The sequence below is a fragment of the Diospyros lotus genome, chromosome 5 (assembly GCF_014633365.1).
Source record: "Diospyros lotus cultivar Yz01 chromosome 5, ASM1463336v1, whole genome shotgun sequence".
Lineage (NCBI taxonomy): Eukaryota > Viridiplantae > Streptophyta > Magnoliopsida > Ericales > Ebenaceae > Diospyros > Diospyros lotus.
The window spans coordinates 27,609,214-27,634,990 of NC_068342.1; the positions used below are offsets into that span (position 1 = coordinate 27,609,214).

Here is a 25,777-nt window from a genome sequence, read left to right on the forward strand (position 1 = left end):
AAATGTTTAATCGCAGCTAAATTCTTTCAGGATTGCAAAGCAAAAGTGTATAGCGAATTTGCTAGAAATAATAGCGATTTTACAAAATGAAATGGCCAGAAAAGGAAACCGATTAAAACCAAACACAATTGAGTATCACATTCAATCTCCTTCCATCATGAACACCATAAGGCAAGCCTAAAAATGTTGGAAATAATAGCGATTTTGCGAGTGTGGAACTTCCGTATCGGATGTGAATTCTCTCGTGAAGAAGACCCCACGATCAAATCGCCAAACGTTAGTTCTTACTGTTGAGCCAAGTTGCTCCAATCAACCTATTGTGTATTTTAATGTTTAACAAAACATAATTTAGTAAAGCTATTTTTAGTATGTTTAAAACCCCTAATGGATTTTTGATATGTGTTAAGTATTATAGTATTTTGTGTATCAAAATGAACCAGAAATGCTATTTGATTCTAAGTAGAATATTAGCACACTATAAGGGAACATATAAGAAAATGTTTTTCCTTTTGAAAACTAACTCTCGGTATTTTCATAGCTAGTATTCTTATTGTGAAAATGATTTTTAGTGAATTTTTCAAGTAATGGAAAGTATGTTTTTGGAAGTGCTAAAATCGTCAAAACCGGAATTTGTTCTAAAACCCAAAATCTACTTTCTTATCTATTTGGATTTTGATTTTTAAGATATTTTATTGAATCCAAATGGGGGTACTTTGTTATTTACATTTATGCATTAAAGTAAATGGAAGATAAAATATAAATAAAAGAAAATGTGGACATTTACTTATGTAAATATCTTGTAATGAATTTATGTTATGTATTGTATTATCAAAGCAAAATCTTGTTTTTCTAAAATCTGGACTGAGAGTCGACCCTCGGTGAGGACAGTCGACTGTAAGTCAAAATGGCAGTCGACTGTGGATGTGCATCAGTCGATATAGCCGGCATTGTTTATGCAAAGTTGAGGTAGCCGAGAGTGGGTTTGGCCAGTGGACTGTCGAGTTGACTGTAGGCCAAAGGGAGTCGACTGTCTGTGAGAAAGTCGACTGTGGGTTGAGCGAGAGTCGACTGTCAGCACAAGAGTCGACTGTGGGTGTCGCGGAGTCGACTGTCAGTTAGAGCAGTCGACTGCCAAACTCCAACGGTCGGATTTTTGGAGCCGTTGCAGGTCGTTTTAGGAGTCCCAATATAAATATCAAGAGGAGAAATCTGAAGAAGGAAAATGCTCTACCATTTCCTATCTTCCTAAAGCACACCCAAGCTCTCAAGCACTCAATCAAAGCAATCCAAGGCCCAAGGAGCCTTCAAAGATCTATCCATTGGAGCCTCAAGGCAAAGAAGAAGTTTTCTTCTTATTGGTAACTTGTATCATTTCATTTTGCCTTGTATATTGTTCTTGTATTGATATCCATTGTAGTCCCAGTGTGTTGGACATAAGATTGATTTATTTGTATTAGATTATGGATTGTGAGTGGCATCCTAGAGCCCAAGTAATCTAGGTGTATTATTGTGTTGTAATAGTTTCCGGGTGAGCTAAGGGGAACCTCGGGTGTACAAGTTTGCTAGGTGTTCTTGTGTGGAAACCTAGTGGTGGTTTTAGTGGAACCTCAATTGTCGGTTTGACCTTGAGAGAGTGGAGTAGGTGTTGGATACACCGAACCACTACATATCTTGTGTCTATATTGTGGTTGTTTGTGTATTTATATTGCTCTCATTTCCAAACAACATATATATTTATAATAAATGTATTTTGTGTATAAGAAAATCTCAAGAGTTTTAAAAGGGAAAGACTCAATTCAATAAGTTTTTAATCACTCAATTCACCACCCCCCCTCTTGAGTGGCCATTGTGTGTGTCAAGGGACCAACACTTACAGCTCGAAGCTCGACGCCGGTTCAGTACAGAGAAATTTGCCCTTGTTGCAATTAAAGTACAGAGTGAGAGAGAGAGAGAGAGATAGAGAGAGAGGACCTGCTGAAATCGAACCGGAGGAAGAACGAGAATCGGAACCCCAAGGCATGCCTAGGGTATTGTTGTCGTTACTCAAAGGGTTTGAAGAGAGCGAATTGAAGGAAACTTGCTTGCGAAGTGGCGATTGCGATTGGAATTGAAGCTTCGCTTCGATCTGGAACCAAACTCCACTCGCTCGCTCATTGTCTATATGTCAATTTGAACAAATTGCCCTCGAGGACCTGCCGAAATCGGAGCGGGAGGAAGAACGAGAATCGAAACCCCAAGACATGCCTAGGGTATTGTTGCCGTTACTCGAAGGGTTTGAAGAGAGCGAATTGAAGCTTCGCTTCGATCTGGAACCAAACTCCACTCGCTCGCTCATTGTCTATATGCCAATTTGAACAAATTGGGATCCTCGAAGATTTCAAACCGTTAGAGAGAGAGGAAGGAAACTTGCTTGCGAAGTGGCGATTGCGATTGGAATGAAGCGGCAACTGGGCTTGGACCGCTTTTATTCTCATTTGGCCACTCACCACGACCGTTGCCCGTGGTCTGGTCTTAATACTGATAAAAATTTAAAAATATAATAATCAATTTATTATTATTATTATAAAATATATATAATTTAAGAATTAATAATATAATAATGTAATTTGCCTAATACTTTTTATATAAATTTTTAGATTATAGATTCAATGATGCCTTAATATTGATTCCTAATTAATAAATATTAAAATTTATTAAATAATTAATATTGATTTTTATAAAAAGTTGTTGAAATTTATTCTACTAAAACTTTATCGATTTTTTAAACTCCTAAGAATCAATTTGATCTAATACAACTGCATCAAGTTCGTTTTTTTTGTTATTTTATATAAAATCATAACAAAACTCATACTCATTTATCAAATTTTATGATATTTAAGTATTCGGTTATCATAGTAATTTTTACTGGTTTGAAACATAAAATATCTAATAATTTGAGAGATTGAGTATTTTATAGAATTAAAATTTTTATTATTCTATTTTAATCTTTTTGAAATTAAAATTATAAAATTATAATATCACATCTACTTTTATGCCCCCGTTAAAAAAAGTATTTATTTTTATGTAATTGTCATCCACATTCGATAATAAATTTTTTTATTTCCTGGATACAACAATTGAATTTATTTGTCTTAGGAAAAAAATCTAATGCAGAGCCCTCGAAAAAACAGCAGGGTCAGAAATGCCACTTGTGGATCAATAGAGGCTGGTCTCGATCCCGTAAAAAAAAGATTTATTTTTATGTAATTCTCATCCACATTCGATAATAATTTTTGTTATTGCCTGGATACAACAATTGAATTCATTTGTCTTAGGAAAAATCCAATGTAGAGCCCTCAAAAAAATAGCAGGGTCAGAAATGTCACTAGGGGATCAATAGAGACTGATCTCAATCCGCTGTCTGGGAGAGTCGAGGCTTCGAGAGTTCCTGGATGGGTTTTCAGAGTCTTCGGAATTGTCACCACGAAAAGTCTTCGGGGGAACTGTAGTTTGGAAGGTCCCAAAGAGCCTTTGGGAGACTGGTCTCGAAAAGAGTTCGATATGTCTTCGTGGATGTGACACCGGTGGGGTCTGCAACACAAAGACAATTAGAAGGCACGCGGGGGTCTTCCTTACGTGAGCCCTATGATGCTTAAGTCAAACACTGATGTCTTGAAGTAGAGATACATATGAGTATAAGTATGCCTGTTATATGTTCAATATGAGTCTTCGAATGAGTAGTCTCCCGATGGGTCGTAGTTCAAAGTCTAAGTCTTTAGGACTAAGGTTTCAAAGAGAGAGAAAAAGAGTGTGTGTGCGCGCGCGTGTAAGCAGTTAAAGGTTCAAAAAGGTCTGTTTGTCATGGAATAAGCGGCTATTTATAATCAATTAATGGCGGGGTCCACGTAATGCCTGGTATGCAGGTGAGAGTCTTCCGATTGTCCAGGAAAGATGCATCTAGTGACGCCGGCGAGCCTGTAGATATCTCCGGGTGAATGTGCCACGATAAGTATCCTCCGAGTGGGTTTGAAGACTTTTCAGAGCTACTGGGTGATTTGGGCTCGGGAGACATTCGAGTAAGTCTTCGGGTTATGCAGTGCTGAGGCTTGACTGTTCCGGAAACTCCCCGGAGGCTCCGGGGGACTCTCGCCTCGGGAGACTCTTTGGGGTCATCCGAATCTATCGTAATATTTTTATGATTTTTAGATTTACCTAGGGCACCCCACAACAATATTTAAATCAGTAAAAAAATATATAGTTGCTTATTCATACTACACCATGTTGAGATAAATTTTTCTATTATGTTTCAAAAATAAAAACCAAGTTATTAAATTGTTTCTCTTAAAATTCATTTAATTTCAAAATTAGAAAATAATTTAAAATCACAATGGTAGACTTCCTCTGATTACTTTTATTTTTTCTATATATAGAGTTAATTTCATCCCAATCATTTTTGAATAAATGCGAGTTTGAGTCTTATAGTAAAACAAAACCAAAGAAAGTTGTCACATTCATAACCATTCATAACCGTCAACTATCGCATATGTATAACCAATTACCACCTTAGCTTTTGCCAAAATTTTTTTTTATAAAAATAAAATTTGGAGTTGAATAGAAAATTAAATGTGGAGTAATTTTTGAATAAATTACTGTGTTCGTTTTTCGACAACCTGGTCATTATATTTTAATTTTTGTCATCAAACTACTAAATTTTAAATTTTAACTTTTTATTACAATTTAGAACATCTTTTAATTTTTTTGGTCAAATTTTACTAATAAAAATTAATATAGTATACATTAATATAAACATCAAGGTGACTTTATTATGGGGTTTATATTAATTTTTGATATTAAGTGATTCTTAAGTTTATACTAATGTAAATCATGCTAGTCTTCATTAGTAAAATTTGATAAAAAAATAAAAGAAAGATTGAATTATAATAAAAATTAAAATTTAATAATTGTAGTGATAAAAATTAAAATATAATAACCAATTTAAAAACTTGTATTTGCTTTTGAAGGTCTGCCATTCTATTTTCCATTTGCTATTAAGAGGTGAGAACAACAGGCAAGATCTATCAACCTTTTCTTCATGTCGAGTTTGAGTCCTGGCTATATTTTGCAAAAGTTTATTCTAAGTTATAACATTATCAGACTACTAATTAAGAACTTGTTCTACAAAAGAGGCAATAGTTAGAGTGCCATCCGAACGTTTTATGTTTGGAATGATTTTTGACCTTCCAAACATAAGAGATGTTTTTTTGGAGGTATTCTCTTGGTTTTAAGGGAGGAAACTCTTTGCCGTATTTTTGAAACTTGGTAACTGCATGTGTTTGGATCATAGCCACAATAGGAGAGACTAAAGGTAGTACTAGAACAGAAGATTGCTTTGGGATCCATTTCTGGGTTGCTTGTGAAACATGAATAAGGTGTGGAGATGGAGATGGCAAAGGATCATCATCATCTTCCCAACCAGAGGTGATGATGGGAACATTTCTTTTTGAAATAGAAGTGTACTTAACAAAGTAGTCATACTTGTCTGATGGTTTTCCAAGTGATTTTTAAGTTTGTACTAATATAAATCATGCCAGTCTTCATTAACAAAATTTGATAAAAAAAAATTAAAGAGATATGAAATTGTAGTAAAAATTAAAATTTAATAATTGTGGTGATAAAAATTAAAATACAATAACCAATTTATTATAAAATATAAATTCAAGAATTAATAATGTAATCTACCTAATACTTTTTCTATAAACCTTTAGGTTATAGATTCAACGATGCCTTAATACTGATTTCCAATTAATAAATGTTAAAATTTGTTAAATAATTAATATTAATTTTCAATGGGGTTTAGAAGCCCTTGCTCATGAAGGAGAGAAACCAGAAGACAGAAAGAGAGACAGAGACATTTCCTTTTGTGCATTATTGTTTTGAAATTTATTCAACCTTGTTTTTTGTATAATTCTTTTAAATTGATAGAAGAAATGAGTTGCTAAAAAGTTGATGGAATTTATTTCGCTAAAATTTTACCAATTTTTTAATATCTTAAAAATCAAATTTTAACAATAAATATAAACAAAATAATGAAGTTTCTTAAAACTCCTTGAAATGATAATAGAGTGAACCTGTTGAAGATTGAACCAAGACCATTTGGCTAAAATACTCAAAATGACTCCAAGATGATACTTTAAATATAAACAAAAGTGAAAATAAGAATTTTAGTTGTTAAAAACAAATCAAAAAATAAAAAACATGCCCAATTATAGGAAATTTAAACATTAGTTGAAATACTATTTCAAAAAAAAAGGAACCAACATACAACCAGAGCAAATATAATTGGAGCTAGAATCAATACTAGCAAGAATCACTAGGGAGAATCAACACTACATTTTAATTGGAACTAGAACCAACATATAATCAATTGTCTAAGCAAGAACCATTAGCCTTCATACACTTTTATTTGAATGCTCTATTAATAATTTTTTCTTCTCTGCTTTGAAGCCTTTCATACTCACTCTTTATATATAGACATCTTCAAATAACTAGCTGTTACATAGAAGGAGATTTAGCTATATTTTTAGAAGAGAAGATGGCTACTACTTTTTAACCAAAATTGTGTATGAAATTTACCCTTGTTTTTAAATTTTTTTAATTAAAATAAAAAAAAAATTTTTTTTATCAAACTATAATCAAATGCCATTTCGAAGCTGGCCGAGCAAAACTAACTTATAGCTAAAAGAATTGTCAAGTCTTGATTGAACCAACTGATTTGGACTAAGAAGAGAGTCAATGGTTTGGTAAAAATTATATTAGAATGCTAAATCAAAAAAATTTTAAAAAATATTAGATAAAAGACAGACTTCTTCAAGCTGCAGTTGACTTTGATTTCTTTTTTTTTCTTCTCATAAGCATAAATCACATATTAGCTTGATTCCCCTTTTAGTATTATTTTTTCTTAGAAACAAGATTCCCTTACCGTTATCAAACTGAGAGAAGAAATTAAAAGCTTGTAGAAGAATGGATCATTGTGACTGTTAAGTGCCTCGTAAAACGCAACTTACCAAATGGGCTTTAAGTCTACAATACTATAAACTCTCCCTCCTTCAATCTCTCTCTCTCTCTCTCTCTCTCTCTCTCTCTCTCTCACACACACACACACACAAAATTAAGTCAAAACTGCAAACATATATATATATATATATGTCCATATGACTAAAGAACAAACACAACTTACCTCCACAAGGGCGGGTCCAAGGAATAGGTGGGCAGTGGGCTGTGAGGGTGGGTAGAGGGCAAAGAAATGAAAATGGTAAGAAAAGATTTATGATGCATACATATATATATATATATTGATATCTGGGTTGAGACTAACACGGGTTGAAACCCAGTCCAACCCTCCATTGGATCTGCCCTTGTACCTCCATTATTGATTACATCTGAATTTAAGATCAGGTGGTGTTAGTGGGATAGGATACCATGAGAATGGTAGGGCTTCGTCCTCACAGTTATTCCTCGAGTAAAACCTTTAAGGCATCATCCTTATTAAAATATCTTAAAGTAATTCACAACATGAGGTATCTGAACAAATGTCCCAAATTGATGTAAAAGAATTTTACCTTTACAAATACATGTATATATTTTAATTTTCATGTGTTTATAAATAATTAAAAAAATAGAGAATTCCACCAATCTTCTCTAAAGTTAGGCGAAATTATACGTGGTGGTACTATATTTTGAGAAATGACAATAATCTCACTGACCAATGAGGGAAAAGTACTATTTTGCTCCTCGCCTCTCTCATTTCTCCTTTCTCTAAACAAATTCTTACAATACAAAAAATGTTTTTTAAAATATATATTTATAAATACTTTAACATATTTATATAAACTACATATATATATTCTAAAAAAATATAATTTTTTATTTCTAATTACAAAAAATGAACTAAAAATTTCAAGTTTCAAAAAAGTATATACAATATAAAATTTTGAATATATATTATTTATTAAAATTTTGATAGATGTTAAGTTCATCGATCGAAACCTAACATCTCACTAGATTCAATAGGAAAAAAAGGTCGCATAATTTTGGAAAGTGTTTTGGGTATTTTTAAAAGTTTAATTGAAATTATTTGATTGTAAGGTGAAAAATGCAGTGATTGGAAAGATGTTTATATACAATTTTAGTTTATATTTTAGATTTTTAGAACTACATATATTTTCTATTATAAAATATATTTTTAAAATTAAAAAATAAAAGAAGTCTATTTCTAATTCATTAAGAATAAATTTCACACACCACCCTCTTGAGATTTGACTATAAAACATTGACTACTTGTGTTTTCAAAAATATCACTGATCTTCTATTAGATTAACTCTCATGCAACATATAAACTATAAGTAATGATAGTTAATTTTGTAGAAATTTGCAAAATACCCTTCATTCTCTCTATATTTTCTTCTAAAATTACACAAGAATTTAAAGAAAAAGAAAATTAGATATGGTACGTCCGAGGTTTAAAATACAAAATCTACATTTGTTGTTTGAGAAAATATAGTAAGTGTAAGGTTTAATGTTATATTGTAATTTTCTTTTACTATTAGTTAAGCATAATTAAATATTTCTAAATAATTAAAATACCTTATATTTAAATTTTTTTTTTCAAATCTTTCTCTCACCACTATTTCTACATATTAATTGTTTTCTTTTGGTGCTTTCTATTACTCTTTCCTTTCTTTAGCCATTGAACAATCACCACCATTATTGTTGACTATTGTTACCCCTGTTCTCTTTCATCAAGCTCTTATTTTTCTTCGTCTTTTTTTTCTTCTTCTTCTTCTCTCACTGCCGTTTATACAACTACTATCACTAACCACGTTGCTCTCATACATATGGTATGATGTAGCCCTTGTTCTTCTTCTTCTTGTCAATTTTTAGCGATTAAAACCCTAACGAACCCTCTGCATATGGACTTAAATCGAACCCAAGTACAAGGGCAGTTGGCTTGGATTGTAAACCCAAAAGTTCATCTAAGTTTGATCTAACCTAGACGAATTCATCTCTGTCCATTTCCAGCCCAAATGCAAGGGATTTGAATTTGGTGGTCAACGACGAAGTGATTATTGATAGTTTTTTTTTTCTTTAAATTTAAAAGAAAGAAAGGAAAGTGAGAGAAAAAAAAAAGAAATGATGAAAGGCAAAATGATTATTTTGCCTATTTGTTTAACAATAAGAGAGGTTATTATTATTTTTCAAATATGAGAGGTACTTTTGCAATTAGTTAAATCTTAGGATGGTTATTATAATTTACCTAAAAAATAAGCTCATCCAAATAGTTATTACAAAAACACTCATCCAAATGGGCTTTAAGTCTGCAATATTATACTCTCCCTCCCTCTCTCTCTCTCTCTCTCTTCTCTCTCACACACAAAAAATTAAGTCAAAACTGCAAACATATATATATTATATATATATATGTATGTATCAATGTTCTTGATAAAAGAGAAGAGGAGAGGGAATTTACAAGCTGGATCAACCCCTCCCTAAGTATCTAGAGAAATAGAAAATACAATCACAATGCGCCCAACAGGCAAAATTAGCTATGACCATATGGCTCGAAGAGCCTTACACAAGGATCAGGATCATTCTGCATGATTTCTGCTGCTCGTTCGAATTCCTCACTCACGACTTTTATGTCCACCACTCGTCCAAGATCATGAGTTTATCTCAAATGGATCCTCTGTGCATATAGTCTAGTCTTTTGCCTGCTTGTTGTAGATCTATCTGTATGCAAGACCAAATAGAGTAGTAGTCAAACAAAAAAACACAAAGAGTGGGTGTGGGTGTGGGTGTTGTTAGAAGGCTAAATTAATAAATTCAGCTCATGCCCCGGCGTGAGTTCTATCTCATTAATAATCTATATGCATGCACAAATTCTATCTTGTTCTTGTTCCATGTATCACAACAGTACATATTTCAAGTGAGATGTTAACACCAAGGTTAAAATTGACAGCAAAGCAAAGGTTAAAATTGAGATGTTCTCAATGCCTATCTATGCCGCACTGCTGCAACTAAAGCATCAAATTTCCTGCCACCATGAACATGACTGGCTGCCTATATATATATATATGTATAAAGATGGCCGGTCACCTTAATCCCCTTTAAACACCAAAGCAACCTACTCTGGTTGAATATTATGGATGTCCCCATTGTCATTGCCCAGGCCTCTCTCTGCTTTGCAAAAGTTGGTGGAGAGAGTCATTTAGCATACACAGCCTTTGGAAAAGGGGAAAGGAGAAGAAGAGAATAGACAGAAGAAGAATGAAGCAGAGAAGAAGAAGAGGAGAGAGAATGAGCTCAAAGCTATTCCAAAATTTAATTTTTCAATCCATTAACACAATCATATTTCCTAATACATCAAGAAGACCATGTGGTCGAGGGAGGGTTGTAAACATATAAAAAATTGTAATTATCCTAATGAGGACCATGTGCATAGATGAAAGGACAGCAAGGATTCATGTAGAAACCCAATGTGGGGTTAAGGCTTGTGATGATGATTATGAACTATCCTAATGAAATAAGATTTAAAAATCCTAATAATAAATATCCAAAACAAAAAAACCATTATTTGATGAAAGTGAAACAAAGGGGAAACCAAAACAATTCTATTTATTACTTATTCAATGAAAACCGCCCCTTGACAATGTTAGTTAAATGGCTTTATAAAGCTAATTCCTTCTGGCATTATATTATAAATTATTCTATGAATTTACATTTGTCATATTTTCAGAAATTAACACCAGTGCCAAGGTATAGAGCGTATACTCACCTTAGTGGCAATAAGCCCAATAGTTGAAGAAAGCCCACACCAGTTGAGCAATACTTTCCCTGTTATGTAATCCAAAACCAGAAAGTTTTTCAACTTGATCAAAGTATGCACATTCAATATTTTCAACAGTAACAGCATACGTTCTCTCCATTCCCTGTCAAACCAACTGTGCATAAACTAGGAAAAGTAATCTACATAAGGAGGTCTTAAGGAACAGAAAGGAAAGGGTATGGCAAATATATACACACACAAACATATCCCAGTTAGAAGGAATATTAAATAATTGCCTGCAGGGCCACAAATGTGGTTCTGTTGCATGATCAGGAAGTTGTAAGCAAAAAAGCAAAATATTATACATAAACCTGACTTTACCAACATAAGAAAAAGTTTATATATCCCACACTCTAAAGATTGTATCAGTTTAAGATCTCCTCACGTACTTGCATGAAGAATTTAACACCAGTAGTTTTGCATGAAAAATAGGACATTAAAGAGTTGATTTGGGCCCCTAAAAGAAATTCAATATGCTAAAGCAATATAGGGGAAACAACTTGGTGGAGATCATAAAGAGTGATGGAAGATTTTAAGGGCTGTCAATCAAGCTATCTTTTTTGAATTATTTCCTAATACATAATTAGAAGGTTAGGTGTACAGATTTGGTAGGTTCTGTAAATCAATTAGAGATTGTCTCCATTAGAGGAAATTCCTAAATTGAGAGTTTCCTATGATAGATTAGCTAAGTTTCTATATATATAAAATTATGGACAGAATGAATAAAGTCATCAAGCCTTCTCCCTAATTTCTAACATAGTATCAGAGCTTTAGGGAACTCTCTGTGGGCGGCCTTCATTGCCATTTATCCTCCTAATCTCCAGCCTTTCATTTTTGTTCAGTTTTCTAGACTTATCACCCCTAGCACTAGTTGCCCTAAATTTTTTAGCAGCCCAAAAGGACGTCAACAACCTCTGCCAAAGTTCTCTCTCACTGCATCGGAGGAGTACCGGCAAACCCAGTCTCCGATGAACTGCAACAAATCAGTGCTGCATACTGGCTCACTGGGAAGAACCATCTAAAATGGTCACAGCTGATCAAAACCATTTTAAAGGGCAAAGGCAAACTCAACCATATAATTGGAACTGGTCCCGAGGAAGGAGATCCTAGTTTTATCTCATGGGATGAGCAGGATTCGATGATTATGGCTTGGCTCTGGAGTTCTATGCCACCAGAAATAAGTGACACGTGTATGTTCCTACCGACTGCAAGGGAGGTCTGGGAGTCCATCCGACAAACTTATTCCAAAAGTCAAGGATGCAGCCCAAGTCTATGAGTTGCGGATCAAAACTATGTCAACAAAGCAAGGAGAAAAGACTCGCTGAATATGTAAACTTGCTGAAGGGGCTGTGGCAGGAAATGGATCAATATCGGGCGATAAAGATGAAGGATAGTAAGGATGCTGCATTGCTGACGGCATTCATCGAAAAGGATTGCACATATAATTTTTTAGCAGGACTGAATGCAGATTTTGATCCTGTAAGAATCCAGATCTTAGGTAAATATGATCTCCCCAATCTCAATGAAGTAGTTTTAATTATCTTTGGCAGAAGAAAGTAGAAGAGAAGTGATGTTGGAGACGAAATCACTGGAGACATCGACAATGCTGACAAAAACTACAACCTGAGGACCAAGAGAAAACTGGAAGGCTGAATCCAAAACAGCAAGTGGGGAAGATGGGGACACTATGGTGTACCTATTGTAACAAATCGAGGCATACCCTGAAGAAATGCTGGAAATTGAATGCAAAACCACCCAGTAAAGAGTGGGGAACCAAAGGAGGACAGAATAAGCCTTACAAAGGGCAAGCATACCAGGTGATCGCACAGCAAGAAGCGGAGAAAGGTTTGGACTCAAAACAAATCTCAATAAAGAGGAGGTTGAGAAGTTGAGGAATTTTTTGGCAGCTCTTAAGAAACCATCAGGTACTTGTTCATTGGTACATTCAGGTATATCTCCCACCTCTCACTCTGTTTAACTGCCTCAGAAAAAGTGTTTAGACATTCATGGATTATTAACTCCAGAACCACATATCATGACCCATGCCTCTTATAATTTCAACACTTATACTCCTTGTCTTAGTAATTAGGAAAATAGCTACTACAAATGGCTCTCTGACCACTATAGCTAGAATAGGAGATATAAGACTCGGTCCAAATCTCACCCTTAAAAATGTCCTTCATGTTCCCAAACTGTCTACAAACTTGGTATCTATCACCAAGATTTCTCAAGACCTGAATTGCAAAGTTACATTTCCCCCCCCCCCCCCCCCAACAAACTGATTATTTCAGGATCAGGCCTCGAGAATGATGATTGGATGTGTTGAGGAAAGGGAAGGATTGTACTATTTTGGCGTGCTTGAGACACCGGACATCAACAAAATAAACCAACAGATTCATACCAATAAGGAATTAAAAATGCACATTGAGAGTTTTCAGAATTTTTTGTTGAGAAGATAATTGTTGGGATAACTCCTCAAATTATGTTTTGATAAATATAAAGTCTATAATGTAAGCTCTAATTTTGAGTAGGAGAGCTATTCGAGGCCTAGTCTAATTAGAATTGTAGCCTATAGATAAATATCCCTGGTTCAATTATTAATTAGATCATCCCTCTAGAATATTTGTGTTTTCAAAATTTTACTAACCAGTTATCGAGAGGATGTGTTCCAGGTGTTTCACAGACAATTACCTAGATTTGTTGGGATTATGATGGATATTTCAGTTTGCCATAAACCAGGGCTATTCTACAATTTTTAGTTATCTCAAACCAAAAACTACTTTATGGATCTTGTAACTTTCCTCTCCAAAACTATGTTTAATGGATTATCGCATTAATGTTGAATCGTGGATGTAGGCAATTGCCCAACCACGTTAAAAATTCAGTGTTCCTATTTTTCTCTTGATTTCTATGTTTGATTGTGCTCGATCCAGATTCCTAATAGGTTTCGTCACAATGCACATTCTTCAGGATACTCTAGGTGAAGCAAGAGCTTCAAGGCGCTAACGGAAAGAAAACACGAGAAAAGAGAGAAGAGGGAAACGTTTTTGCTGAAAGAACTTTACTGAATGATCAGAATTACAGAAATGCAGGTCTTAATAACAAACTTTGCAACTTGCAACAGCAAGTTATAACTGTCTAACCAACCAACAACTAATATAATAGCACAACAGACAACTAATATAATACCATAACAGCTTACAACAAACACAACCGTGACACAACATAAAGAGAAATACACATAACAAAATTAATCAACATTATTTCCTTCTACACTAGGAAAACATAGAGATGAAATACCTAATAACTTGTACTCTGTGAACCCTTTTTGGTTCATGCTTCTAATTGAAAGATGGAATAACATAAAGTTGTTTAATTGTTAGATATAATATGGTTTTGCAATGGGTAACTGCCAGACTAGTCAACATAACATTATTGAATGAGATAATCAACTTGGTTTCATGCCCGATAATGGAAACACTTAACAACATACAGTTATTTTATGGAGAAATTCAGCATTTAGGAAACTAAAATGCAATAATACCACCAAACCTACGCAATCGAGGAAGCTAGAGATGCTGTAGCCTGTCTCTTGTGAGAAATTTCACAAAGAATGCTCCCAAACAGCGAACAGTGATGGAAATGGCTGGGAGGGACAACCACCAAAGCCAGCACTGAAAATAAATAGTAAAAAACAAGATGAGAATGTTAAATTTGGATTGCATAAAAAAAAGTTCACCGTTTCATCATAAATGATTTAAAAATTACACGTGTAATCCATGATGTAGAAAACATGAAACCAATGCCAATAAACATGGAAGAAACATTCCTTGAAGCCTCGGAAATATGCATTGTCGCTCAGTTGAAAGCTATGAAACAAGTCTGCCCTTGCTCAATTTGGGTCGGACTCAGGCATTACTCAATAGAGGTGCAAGGCTTATAGAAGTACCAAATAAGGTTTGTGGATAAACACAATCAAGAGGCATTCTAAGCATGAAAAGGTTTCAGCTAACTGAAATATGGGAAATCAAGAGTACAGGTGGGAGACAAATGGGGAAGAGAAAAATAAAGCACCCCCCACATTAAGCTTCCCCTTCACCATGCTCTATTATTGATTAGGGTACAGCTACAAGATAAATTGGAAATTCAACCACTATAAGTTCAAGCGCCAATCAGTATGAATCCTTTGCTAAACACCATAGGTCGCATTGGTTAATAAGTAGAACCAAGAAAATAACCAAGTTCAGGCAGAAGGGATAGGCTAAAGGAGATGGGAAGGTGATTTAAGTGTGTAAACCGAACAGTCATTGCAAGTACTTAGATATTTTGGAAATAAAGATTCGTATTGAAACATATATTCACAAAGATATCTAGTCAGACCATTTATTGTGACTTTAAAAAAGTCCATTAAATCATAAGTTAATTCTTCTCGTTCTTAATATTAACAAAATAATCAACATAGTCAGACCAGAAAGTTGGAATTAACCATGCATATTAGATACTTGATACAATCTTGTCAACATGCTTCTGCCCCATAGAGAGTTGGTTTACTACTACTAGGCCTCAACAATAGGCAACTAAGCATGAACATGTGGGTAAGACCGATATGTGTGCCATCAGCTCAAATAACCACAAAGTTACAAATGGAATCAAGTATGCAGGAATTATTACTAAAATTAAATTTTAATGGCAAGGTTGCTACTAGTACTAATGAAGAACCTAAACTTAACGATGACTTACTTAATAGAGCCTACAAAAAAAAGTAAATTTAGGATACTAGGTATTGCAAGTTCTAGGTCATTAATTTCCTTATCATTAATCTCCTTACCGTTAATTTTCTACAGAATAATCAAAATACTTTACTCTTAAAATATATTCTAGAGTCCTTCAGAGACAGTATATTCAATAGTCATTCATTGATGTCTATAATTCAATCCTTGAAATCAATTGCCATGCTTTAGAGAAAGGAAACATCAAGTCAACACCAATAAGGCAAATTAAAAAGTAAATAATAAACCAACACATCTAAAACAATAAAAAATAAGGATGAGCAAGAAAAAGTAAACCAGCATTATCCATATCAATAAACAATGAAAAATGCATTACTTATTGAAATTATAAAAAAACACAGACAAAGATATGATTGCGAAGTTCAAGAATCAAACCCCTTTCTGAAATGAGCATACAAAATTAACATTCTTAAAAAGAGTGGTTTCTGTTGTCACTGAGAAAATGCAAAAGTGAAGCGAAACAATGAAGAATCTTAAAACTCCTTGAAATGATAATATAGCAAAAATACTCGAAATGATAACCAAGACATTGGCTAAAATACTTAAAATGACTTCAAGATGATCCTTTAAATATATAAGTAGAAATGAAAGCAAGAATTTTAGTGGTTAAAAAAGGCAAATTGAAAATGAAAAACATGCCCAAATATGAGAAATTTAAACAATACCTAAAATATGAGAAAGTAGTTAGCCTTTACAGTCCAACAAAATTCTTTAACAAAAGAAAACATCAAGTTACCAACCAAAAGTAAAATTTAACAAATACATGGAAAAAACTTTAGCCGCTGTGAAAAACCATCACATGAAAAATGTTTAAATGCATTAGTTATTTGTAGTTGTTGCATTTTTTTTTAATGTCCGCTTAGGGATAAAATTGAAATCAAAGTTTAAATTTGATGATCAAATTGAACTAAATGTCAAAACTGGATAAAATTCAAAAATGACCCTAAGCTCGGGATAAAATAGACTATTCCGCCAGAAAACATATTGCACCAAAAAGGGGGAAGAGAGGGAGAGTAATGCATAATGGAACTCACAACCTCTTTAAGAATAAGCTTTAGCGTCTCATCAACTTTCTCATAAGAGCGTGAAATCTCGTACTTCACCTGAGCAAAACATCTTACAGTCAATATAGCGCCAAAAATTCGGTACATAAAAATTGTGCACTTGATTAAAAAAATCAATGACGGTAAGTAATGATGAAACATAAGTACACCATCAACAATTCAAGAATATTGAAATGCTCAAATACATAAAAGAAGATTAACAAAATGAAGTGGTTTTACAACTATTCAAACCTTAGTAGTTGAGCATCATCTACTTCCACAATCGAGTTCCATCACTGGTTTGCAGTAATCATATTTCCTAATTCGCTTATGCATTCACTTTTTCATATTCTGTGTATTTTCAGATAGCATACTGTGTGTGGATAGATTGTTAAACGTGCAAGAAAGCCTTGATCTAACCTGGTGGATGGCGTGAATAAACACGTTCTTCCTCAACCGAGCACAACCCTTTCCCTAGTAGAAGAAAATAACCACGCCTGAAGTGTAAATGAAGCTGAGCTGCAAAAAAAGAAAAAAAACAAACAAAAAAAAGAAACAGGTCACAATTTCTTAGGATGAGATCATAATCAAGTACAAATGGCTTGAAATTAAAGGGCAATTGCAATTGCCTAAACGTAACCCAATAATAAAGCCAGACGTTAGGCACCAAGAAAACCCAAAGGGTTTTTCCATCAAAAAATCATTTGATCCACCCTCGACAAATAAGTACAATCCACCAAAATCCAGTGAAAATATTTTACGTGGATAACGCTAAAAAGAAAAATAGTTGTAGAAGATTTTGTCAAGAAATACAATACCTGGGTCATTGAGGAAGTAACAACGAAGAGCTACTTCTCTGTGTAGGATACGAGCTCTCCTATTTCTCAAGCATTCAGTCCTGAGAACCTGCCCATTGAGGTAAAAAGCTATCACGACCCAATTAGTTTAAAAAGGAACGACTATTTTAACATCATAATTGAAATAGCAAGACATAAAAAAAAATAAAAAAGAAAAGGAATAAAAAGGGGGTAAAAGGTAAAAGATCACGACAGTGATAACTAAAAGCGTTGAACCTGCATGTAAACCTCCAAAGAACAATCCAACTACTTCCTGCAGTCGAAAACATCATAAAAATATGGTCAAATAAACAATTTTATACTGAACTTAAGGTCTTTTTTCACTATTATCCAGTTTTGACATTTGTTTTAATTTTCTCTTAAAGCGGACTGGCCTGTGGCCCTGCAGACGCGGCGTGTTGTTGTGTCAAATAATGGACACAATAGGCAAACAATTCCATGGTCGACTTTGATCCAAATCCGACCCAGTGGGTCGACCGAACATGTAATGGGTCAAAACCCATCTTCTTTCCCAAATCACCAAGTGTTTTGCCTTCCACCTTGCGCTGTCGCAGCTGCCGTCGTAGCCGTTTTGGCCTTTTCCCTGCCCCTAGCCGCCTCCTTCTTTCTCATTCTTCATCGCTGGTGGCTTGCTTCCATTAATGGCAGCCACATAGGCAGCCGATTGGGAAAAGAAGAGAGAGGGGAGAATATCGCAGGTCAAGGCGAAAAAATGACCATGGCGAGATAGATGTTGAGAAGAAGACAAGGGCCATGGGTCTATTGCCGTCGATCAAGTGGGCCTTGCTTCCGCCATCGTCGACGATTTTCTCCAAAATTGAGGTTCACCGTGACTGCCCTGACTGAGGGTTCGTCTCCCCTTTTGGTCGATGGCTCGCCGACGTGGGTTATCATTTTGGTCGACCGATTGACGCGAGTCTTCTCAGCCACGGGTCGAATCTCGGCATTGCAATGGCCATCGACGCCATGGCCGAGGACCTCTGGTCACTCCCATGGCCGAACAGCTTCGTGCTTGACATGGCTCGCGTGGGGTGACCACAGGGTTGAGGCCTCGGGTTATCGGCGATGAGAGACAAAAAGGCGACCAACGATGAAGGAAGGCGGCGGCAACTGTTTAGGATGTAAAACCTAGTGGCCTGAGGGTTGAAGATGATGGATTTCTTTTACTGATGTGTCCGACAAAGGACACATCAGCACGCCACCTAAGCACCACGTATGTTGGGGCTCTCGTCTGTCCGCTTAGGGATAAAATTGAAATCAAAGTTTAAATTTGATGATCAAATTGAACTAAATGTCAAAACTGGATAAAATTCAAAAATGACCCAAAGCTCCTTATAAAATAGTCTATCCGGCCAAAAAATATATTGCTCTAAAAACGGGGAAGAAAGGGAGAGTAATGCATAATGGAACTCACAACCTGTTTAAGAATAAGCTTTAGCGTCTCATCAACTTTCTCATAAGAGCGTGAATTCTTGTAGTTCACCTGAGAAAACCATCTTACAGTCAATATAGCGTTAAAAATTCCGTACATAAAAATTGTGCACTTGATAAAAAAATCAATGACAGTAAGTAATGATGAAACATAAGTACTCCATCAACAATTCAATAATATTGAAATGCTAAAATACGTAAAAGAAGATTAACAAAAATGAAGTGGTTTTACAACTATTCAAACCTTAGCAGTTGAGTATCATCTACTTGCACAATCGAGTTCCATCACTGGTTTGCAGCAATCATATTTCCTAATCCGCTTATGCATTCACTTTTTCATATTTTCAGCAATCATATTTTCAGATAACATAATATGTGTGGATAGATTGTTAAACGTGCAAAAAAGACTTGATCTAACCTGGTGGATGGCGTGAATCAACACGTTCTTCCTCTACCGAGCACAACCCTTTCCCTAGTAGAAGAAAATAACCACGCCTGAAGCGTTAGTGAAGCTGAGCTACAAAAAAAATAATAAAAGAAACAGGTCACAATTTCTTAGGATGAGATCATAATCAAGTACGAATGGCTTGAAATTAAAGGGCAATTGTAATTGCGTAAACAATACCCAATAATAAAACTAGATGTTAGGCACCAAGAAAACCAAAACGATTTTTCCATTAAAGAATCATTTGATCCACACTCCACAAATAAGTACAATCCACCAAAATCGAGTGAAAATATTTTACGTGGATAACGCTAAAAAGAAAAATAGTTGTAGAAGATTTTGTCAAGAAATACAATACCTAGGTCACTGAGAAAGTAACAACGAAGAGCTACTTCTCTGTGTAGGATACGAGCTCTCCTATTTCCCAAGCATTCAGTCCTGAGAACCTATCCATTGAGGTAAAAAGCTATCACGACCCAATTAGTTTAAAAAGGAACGACAATTTTAACATCATAATTGAAATAGCAAGACATAAAAAAAAATAAAAAAGGAAAGGAATAAAAAGGGGGTAAAAGGTAAAAGATCACTACAGTCATAACTAAAAGCGTTGAACCTGCATGTAGACCTCCAAAGAACAATCCAACTACTTCCTGTAGTTGAAAACATCATAAAAATATGGTCAAATAAGTTATTTTATACTGAACTTAGGGTCTTTTTTCACTATTATCCAGTTTTAACATTTGTTTCAATTTTACCATCGAACTTTAACTTTTGTTTTAATTTTCTACTGAAGCGGACTGGCGTGTAGCCCTGCAGACGCGGCGTGTTGTTGTGTCAAATAATGGACACAATAGGCAAACAATCCCATGGTTGACTTTTATCCAAATCCGACCCAGCGGGGTCGACCGAACATGTAATGGGTCAAAACCCATCCTCTACCCCAAATCACCAAGTGTTTCGCCTTCCACCTTGCGTTGACGTCGCCCCCATCGTTGCCGTTTTTGCCTTTTCCCTGCCCCTAGCCGCCGCCTCCTTTCTCACTCTTTAACGCGGGTGGCATGCTTCCATTAATGGTGGCCACAAAGGCAGCCGATTGGGAAAAGAACAGAGTGGGGAGAAGATCAGAGGTTAAGGGGAAAATATGACAATGGCGAGATCGATGTTGAGAAGAAGACAAGGGCCATGGGTCTATTGCCGTCGATCGAGTGGGCCTTGCTTCCGCCATCGTCGACGATGTTCTCCAAAATCGAGGTTCACCGTGACTGCCCTGACTGACGGTCTCCCCTTTTGGTCGATGGCTCGCCGACGTGGGTTATCATTTTGGTCGACCGATTGACGCGAGTCTTCTCAGCCACGGGTCGAATCTCGGCATTGCAATCGACGTCATGGCCGAGGACCTCTGGTCACTGCCATGGCCGAACAGCTTCGTGCTCGACATGGCTCGCGTGGCGTGACCACAGGGTTGAGGCCTCGGGTTATCGGTGATGAGAGAACAAAAAGGCGACCGACGATGAAGGAAGGCGGCGAAAACTGTTTAGGATGTAAAACCTAATGGCCTGAGGGTTGAAGATGATGGATTTCTTTTGCTGATGTGTCCGACAATGGACACATCAGCACGACACCTACGCACCACCTATGTTGGGGCTCTCGCATGTCCGCTTAGGGATAAAATAGAAATCAAACTTTAAATTTGATGACCAAATTGAACTAAATGTCAAAACTGGATAAAATTCAAAAATGACCCTAAGCTCCCGATAAAATAGTCTATCCGACCAGAAAACATATTGCTCTAAAAAGGGGGAAGAGAGGGAGAGTAATGCATAATGGAACTCACAACCTGTTTAAGAATAAGCTTTAGCGTCTCATCAACTTTCTCATAAGAGCGTGAAATCTCGTACTTCACCTGAGCAAAACATCTTACAGTCAGTATAGTGCCAAAAATTCGGTACATAAAAATTGTGCACTTGATAAAAAAATCAATGACGGTAAGTAATGATGAAACATAAGTACTCCATCAACAATTCAATAATATTGAAATGCTAAAATAGGTAAAAGAAGATTAACAAAAATGAAGTGGTTTTACAACTATTCAAACCTTAGCAGTTGAGTATCATCTACTTGCACACTCGAGTTCCATCACTGGTTTGCAGCAATCATATTTCCTAATCCGCTTATGCATTCACTTTTTCAAATTTTCAGATTGCATACTGTGTGTGGATAGATTGTTAAACGTGCAAGAAAGACTTGATCTAACCTGGTGGATGGCGTGAATCAACACGTTCTTCCTCTACCGAGCACAACCCTTTCCCTAGTAGAAGAAAACAACCACGCCTTAAGCGTTAGTGAAGCTGAGATGCAAAAAAAATAAATAAAAGAAACAGGTCACAATTTCTTAGGATGAGATCATAATCAAGTACAAATGACTTGAAATTAAAGGGCAATTGTAATTGGGTAAACAGAACCTAATAATAAAACCAGACGTTAGGCACCAAAAAAACCAAAACGGTTTTTCCATCAAAGAATCATTTAATCTACACTCGACAAATAAGTACAATCCACCAAAATCAAGTGAAAATATTTTACGTGGATAACGCTAAGAAGAAAAATAATTGTAGAAGATTTTGTCAAGAAATACAATACCTGGGTCACTGAGAAAGTAACAACGAAGAGCTAATTCTCCGTCTAGGATACGAGCTCTCCTATTTCCCAAGCATTCAGTCCTGAGAACCTATCCATTGAGGTAAAAAGCTATCACGACCCAATTAGTTTAAAAAAGACCGACTATTTTAACATCATAATTGAAATAGCAAGACATAAAAAAAAATAAAAAAGGAAAGGAATAAAAAGGGGGTAAAAGGTAAAATATCACTATAGTGATAACTAAAAGCGTTGAACCTGCATGTAGACCTCCAAAGAACAATCCAACTACTTCCTGTAGTCGAAAACATCATAAAGATATGGTCAAATAAATTATTTTATACTGAACTTAAGGTCTTTTTTCACTATTATCCAATTTTGACATTTGTTTCAATTTTACCACCGAACTATAACTTTTGTTTTAATTTTCTACTGAAGCGGACTGGCGTGTAGCCCTGCAGACGCAGCGTGTTGTTGTGTCAAATAATGGACACAATAGGCAAACAATCCCATGGTTGACTTTGATCCAAATCCGACCCAGCGGGGTCGACCGAACATGTAATGGGTCAAAACCCATCCTCTACCGCAAATCACCAGGTGTTTCGCCTTCCACCTTGCGCTGACGCCGCTCCCGTCGTTGCCGTTTTGGCCTCTTCCCTGCCCCTAGCCGCCTCCTTCTTTCTCACTCTTCATCGCCGGTGGCTTGCTTCCATTAATGGCGGCCACATAGGCAACCGATTGGGAAAAGAAGAGAGAGGGGAGAAGATCGCAGGTCAAGGCAAAAAAATGACCATGGCGAGATAGAAGTTGAGAAGAAGACAAGGGCCATGGGTCTATTGCCGTCGATCTAGTGGACCTTGCTTCCGCCATCGTCGACGATTTTCTCCAAAATTGAGGTTCACCGTGACTGCCCTGACTGAGGGTTCGTCTCCCCTTTTGGTCGATGGCTCGCCGACGTGGGTTATCATTTTGGTCGACCCATTGACGCGAGTCTTCTCAACCACGGGTCGAATCTCGGCATTGCAATGGCCATCGACGCCATGGCCGAGGACCTCTGGTCACTCCCATGGCCGAACAGCTTCGTGCTCGACATGGCTCGCGTGGGGTGACCACAGGGTTGAGGCCTCGGGTTACCGGTGATGAGAGAACAAAAAGCCGACCAACGATGAAGTAAGGCGGCGGCAACTGTTTAGGATGTAAAACCTAGTGGCCTGAGGGTTGAAGATGATGGCTTTCTTTTGCTGATGTGTCCGACAAATAACACATCAGCACGCCACCTAAGCACCACATATGTTGGGGCTCTCGTATGTCCGCTTAGGGATAAAATTGAAATCAAAGTTTAAATTTGATGACCAAATTGAACTAAATGTCAAAACTTGATAAAATTCAAAAATGAACCTAAGCTCCCGATAAAATAGTCTATTCGGCCAGAAAACATATTGCTCTAAAAAGGGGGAAGAAAGGGAGAGTAATGCATAATTGAACTCAGAACTTGTTTAAGAATAAGCTTTAGCGTCTCATCAACTTTCTCATAAGAGCGTGAAATCTCGTACTTATCCTGAGAAAAACATCTTACAGTCAATATAGCGTTAAAAATTCCGTACATAAAAATTGTGCACTTGATAAAAAAATCAATGACGGTAAGTAATGATGAAACATAAGTACTCCATCAACAATTCAAAAATATTGAAATGCTAAAATACGTAAAAGAAGATTAACCAAAATGAAGTGGTTTTACAACTATTCAAACCTTAGCAGTTAAGTATCATCTACTTGCTCAATCGAGTTCCATCACTGGTTTGCAGCAATCATATTTCCTAATCCGCTTATGCATTCACTTTTTCATATTTTCAGCAATCATATTTTCAGATAGCATACTGTGTGTGGATAGATTGTTAAACGTGCAAGAAAGACTTGATCTAACCTGTTGGATGGCGTGAATCAACACGTTCTTCCTCTACCAAACACAACCCTTTCCAAAATAAAAGAAAATAACCACGCCTGAAGCGTTAGTGAAGCTGAGCTACAAAAAAAATAATAAAAGAAACAGGTCACAATTTCTTAGGATGAGATCATAATCAAGTACAAATGGCTTGAAATTAAGGGCAATTGTAATTGCGTAAACAGAACCCAATAATAAAACCAGACGTTAGGCACCAAGAAAACCAAAACGGTTTTTCCATCAAAGAATCATTTGATCCACACTCGACAAATAAGTATAATCCACCAAAATCAAGTGAAAATATTTTACGTGGATAATGCTAAAAAGAAAAATAGTTGTAGAAGATTTTGTCAAGAAATACAATACCTGGGTCACTGAGAAAGTAACAACGAAGAGCTACTTCTCTGTGTAGGATACGAGCTCTCCTATTTCCCAAGCATTCAATCCTGAGAACCTATCCATTGAGGTAAAAAGCTATCACGACCCAATTAGTTTAAAAAGGAACGACTATTTTAACATCATAATTGAAATAGTAAGACATAAAAAAAAAATGAAAGGAATAATAAAGGGGGTAAAAGGTAAAATATCACTACAGTGATAACTAAAAGCGTTGAACCTGCATGTAGATCTCCAAAGAGAAATCCAACTACTTCCTGCAGTCAAAAACATCATAAAAATATGGTCAAATAAATTATTTTATACTAAACTTAGGGTCTTTTTCCACTATTATCCAGTTTTGACATTTGTTTCAATTATACCATCGAACTTTAACTTTTGTTTTAATTTTCTCCTAAAGCGGACTGGCGTGGGGCCCTGCAGACGCGGCGTGTTGTTGTGTCAAATAATGGACACAATAGGCAAACAATCCCATGGTTGACTTTGGTCCAAATCCGACCCAGCGGGGTCGACCGAACATGTAATGGGTCAAAACCCATCCTCTATCCCAAATCACCAAGTGTTTCGCCTTCCACCTTGCGCTGACGCCGCCCCCGTCGTTGCCGTTTTTGCCTTTTCCCTACCCCTAGCCGTCTCCTTCTTTCTCACTCTTTATCGTGGGTGGCATGCTTCCATTAATGGAGGCCACAAAGGCAGCCGATTGGGAAAGAAGAGAGAGGGGAGAAGATCGGAGGTCAAGGGGAAAAAATGACCATGGCGAGATCGATGTTGAGAAGAAGACAAGGGCCATGGGTCTATTACCGTCGATCGAGTGGGCCTTGCTTTCGCCATCGTCAACGATGTTCTCCAAAATCGAGGTTCACCGTGACTGCCCTGACTGACGGTTCGTCTCCCCTTTTGGTCGATGGCTCGCCGACGTGGGTTATCATTTTGGTCGACCGATTGACGCGAGTCTTCTTAGCCACGGGTCGAATCTCGGCATTGCAATAGCCATCGACGTCATGGCCAAGGACCTCTGGTCACTCCCATGGCCGAACAGCTTCGTGCTCGACATGGCTCGCGTGGCGTGAGCACAGGGTTAAGGCCTCGGGTTAGCGGCGATGAGAGAACAAAAAGGCGACCGACGATGAAGGAAGGCGGCGGAAACTGTTTAGGATGTAAAACCTAATGGCCTGAGGGTTGAAGATGATGGATTTCTTTTGCTGATGTGTCCGACAAAGGACACATCAGCACGCCACCTAAGCACCACGTATGTTGGGGCTCTTGCATGTCCGTTTAGGGATAAAATTGAAATCAAACTTTAAATTTGATGACCAAATTGAACTAAATGTCAAAACTGGATAAAATTCAAAAATGACCCTAAGCTCCTGATAAA

General features: G+C 36.4%; 1 protein-coding gene across 3 annotated transcripts in view; it reads right to left on the reverse strand.

Moving 5' to 3' along the window:
• LOC127801380 (DNA damage-binding protein 1-like) overlaps positions 1-19,418 on the reverse strand; it is a 166,575-nt gene extending 147,157 nt beyond the window's left edge. Inside the window, exon 1 of one of the 3 annotated variants that reach the window (XM_052336451.1) lies at positions 19,401-19,418. The gene's annotated coding sequence lies outside the window, so the exon portion shown is untranslated. Of the gene's footprint in view, positions 1-17,114; positions 17,184-19,400 lie in introns of those variants that run through there. The other 2 variants (XM_052336450.1, XM_052336452.1) reach the window with 2 other exon arrangements.
• Between the last annotated feature and the right edge of the window lie 6,359 nt (positions 19,419-25,777).